This window comes from Salvelinus sp. IW2-2015, linkage group LG1 (assembly GCF_002910315.2).
Source record: "Salvelinus sp. IW2-2015 linkage group LG1, ASM291031v2, whole genome shotgun sequence".
In the NCBI taxonomy this organism is placed as follows: Eukaryota; Metazoa; Chordata; class Actinopteri; order Salmoniformes; family Salmonidae; genus Salvelinus; species Salvelinus sp. IW2-2015.
The window spans coordinates 54,598,091-54,601,743 of NC_036838.1; the positions used below are offsets into that span (position 1 = coordinate 54,598,091).

General features: G+C 41.3%; 1 non-coding gene across 1 annotated transcript; it reads right to left on the reverse strand.

Moving 5' to 3' along the window:
- Window positions 1-94: 94 nt before the first annotated feature.
- trnak-uuu (transfer RNA lysine (anticodon UUU)) lies at window positions 95-167 on the reverse strand. Its single transcript has one exon. It is a non-coding gene; the product is annotated as a tRNA-Lys (tRNA).
- Window positions 168-3,653: the final 3,486 nt, after the last annotated feature.

The following is a 3,653-nucleotide window of genomic DNA, read 5'->3' on the forward strand; positions in this document are numbered from 1 at the left end:
CACCAGCTATGCCTGACACGTCAGCAAGCCTGCTCGAAAGTCCAAGCGGATGGCTGTTTGCAAAGTGAGTTCGTGCTTCGGATGAGAAAAGATTCGCCCAACGTGGGGCTCGAACCCACYACCCTGAGATTAAAAGTTTCATGCTCTACCGACTGAGCTAGCCAGGCACCTCAACATGAATAATGACTTGGTCTGAATATCGTACAGCTCTTTTTGTGCAAAATATGGTGATCAGTGACAGTGTTGTAAGTGGATCCTGTGGTGCAATCGGTTAGCGTGTTGTACTTATACAGCAGTATGCAGCAAATCGATGACAAGGTTGTGAGTTGAGCCTCACCAGATGCAATTATTTTTCTTGAACCCTCTGCCTGTCTATTTCTTGTCGAGAAAAGGAGCATTTATTTAAACCATTTAGGAGGAAAACAAGCAGAAAGAGGGAGAAGGAAAGAGAAAAAAAAAAAAGGAAGGAAGAGAGTAAAGGAGGGGTTGGAGAAAAAAGGGGGATTGTCCGTGTGAAAGGAAGGGGGAAGAGGAGACGATAAAGAAAAGAAAATGAACAAAAAGAGTGTTCTCCAAGGGTAGGACAATAGATGCCTTTGGCCCTTCGTCAGCGCTGTGACGAAATATCTCAATGGAGCGCTTAAAATCCTGATTGTTTGAAACAGTGCCCTCGCTAAGGAATAGGTTTATTTTAAAAATAAACAATTGCTAAACCAATTTTCTCGAAAAGAAAATTTAGAGAAGGCAAGAAACAATGAAAAGAATAAAGGTATTCAAGAAAAATACTTGCAATAAAATCTGACCAAGAGTGCAAGCATCCCAAACTCACAACCATAATAGACAGAATAACAGAAAAAAATATCAAATAGACTATAGAACACTCATATACATAAGAAATATAAAAGAATAATAATAACAACAATGCCTAAACCAAATGTCACAACAACGGAAATCCATTACAACACTCATCCAACCTGAATCACACAAAATAAAATTTGTGCATCAAAACAAGAGCTGAGAAAAGAAATGATAAATCTCTTATCGATGATACCGTTTTTAACGCATTCATTCAGGATCCAAGATAATTAAGTTAAAAGTAAATAATTAAGCTGCTTGAATTAGGTGCCTACTGGGCTACCTCAGTCGCTCTTTGCTAGGTGAGCATGAGAACTTCTTAATCTCAGAGGGGTCGTGCTCTAGTATGTGTCCTAGAGCCCCACGTTGGACTGGATATGAATCTTCTCTTCCGAGGCTAAGGATCTCACTATTGATACCTACCACCGTATTTGGCCACAAGCCAATCCAGCTTTGGAACATTATCCGGAGCAGACTTCCACCAGCTGCATTGTATGACAAAATACCAAATACTTCAACAAGCGAACGCGAAGATTTTTTCTTTCAACTCCTTTAAATTACGTGTTCTAATAGGTAGTGTAGATCAAGAGCGTCAACTAGCTGTGGTGATGAGAGTAACAGCAGAATGTAATTAACCTTTCAAGGAATTTGGTAAATTCTGTACCACAATCCAAAGTCTGACTATTTGTGAGCGATTCGCTAGACTATCTACACTGTTTTGTTTTTAGACCTTATACTCCTTAGTAATTACCTGTGATATTACTTCCGAATGTTATCCTATGACTTACCTATGGATGGATGGAAACTCTTACTACTAGCTTCCTCTCTAATTATCATGTGTATTTATAAATAACTGCTCCTTTAATATTCTCGACTAAATAAATATAGCACATTGATTGCACAGATGGTGGTCGAAAGGAAAAATTCGACTTGGCATTACTGTTACTTGTAATTACTTCTGTAGCATACAACACTCACAATCCATTGACAATAGTACGAATTTGCTGTCCATACTGCCATTTATAAGTTTAAAACACGTGTAACCGAATTGCAACCCAACCTTAGTATCCATTAACAACCAATCTCTCATCTGAATCAAACCTATATTGCTCAAAACAGTACTGTATCGATTTCAGACCAGTATTAATTAAACTGTTTGATTTGACCTGGCTGCTCGTCGTTAAGACATTGGAAGCTCTTATAATTCTTCAGGCGTCGTGGTTGTAGATATCGTAAGGTCCCAGCGCAAATTTATAATACATCTTTGTCGGCATTCTTCTCTTCCGGTGTGTATAGCGTAACGAAACTCCTTTGCACAAGTCCCATATCCGCTTTGTAACTTCTCCGAGCAGGCTTCACCCTGCCAAATTGCTGAACGCTTGTCAGGCATAGCTACGATAAAACATCAGAGGCTGATAAACAGAACTAAGGAAACTTGGCAGATCTGTGAAATCCAAAGTTGTGCCTGCACTCTCAAAACCATGTTACTCTCATAAATGACCTTTTATAAGCCCTATTGAATACCCCCCTACCTAAATGGTTTAAATATTTATGACTTCCTTTTTTCTCTGACAAGACAATAGACGGCATGAGGGTTCATTAAAGGAAAATATGTCTTTGCAGATCTGCTGATAGCCAATCAAACTCACAACCTTGTCATCGACTTGCCCTGCCCACATACTGCTGATCATAAGTTCGAAACTTATACAGCTATACCCAACATAAGCACCACAGATCCATTAACAACACTCTCACTGATCACCAATATTTCTGCTTCAAACAGAGGCATGTATCGTTATTCAGGACCAAGGGTTAATTAATTCCCTGGTTGAGAGGTATGCCTGCCTTAGCTTCAGTCAACCTCAAGGGGTTAGGCGATGAGCCTAGCTTACATCTCAGCCCGGTCGGGGTTCAAAGCCCCACGGCATATTTGGGCCGCAATTTCTTTTCCTCTTCGCGAAAGCGCCAATCGCAACTGAACAGCCTCAACTTCTGCAAAAGCCATCCCTTTGACTTTCGAGCGGCGCTTCACGCCTGCATCTGCGTGAGTAGGTAACACGGCTAGCTGGCTATTACAGCAACGACTATGGATTTGAATCAAGTTGTGTGCCTGATCCTCACCTGTTATCTCAATATGAACACTTACCTATAAACCTCCTCCAATGTGTTTCAATAAATGCTCCTTTCTCGACAAGAGAATAGACAGGCAGCAAGGGTTCAAGAAATACAAAAATTGCATCTGGGTGGAGGCTCAAATACTCACAACCTTGACAGTCGAATTTGCTGCATTACGCTCGTTGTATAAGTATAACCACGCTACACCAAATACACCACAGGATCCCAGTTACAACAACTCTCACCTGATCACACAGTATCTTGTCTCAAGACAAAGCTGTACGATATCAGGACCCAAGTAATTAGTTTTACTGTCATGAGCTGACTTACTGCGCTCTAGCTCATAGTCAGTGCATCTAGCATGCCAGGCCGTTTATGTAGCATTGAGACTCCTTTTAGAGCTCCGAGACCTCGTACGGAAGTGCCTCGTCCATGGGGTTCAAGCCCCACGTTGGGTTTGACTGAATCTTTCTCTTCCGCCGAAGCCAAAACACCATACTCACTTTTGCAAACAGCCATACCGCTCTTGACTTACTCGAGCCAGGACTATGCCACCCCTGAATTTCTGACGTGTCAGGCATACTGCGTCGAATGAATTAGATAAGACTATGGATCTTGATATCCCAAGTTGCGCCTCACTCTCACCCTGATTATTCTCAATGACCTTTACCTATTGAAACGTG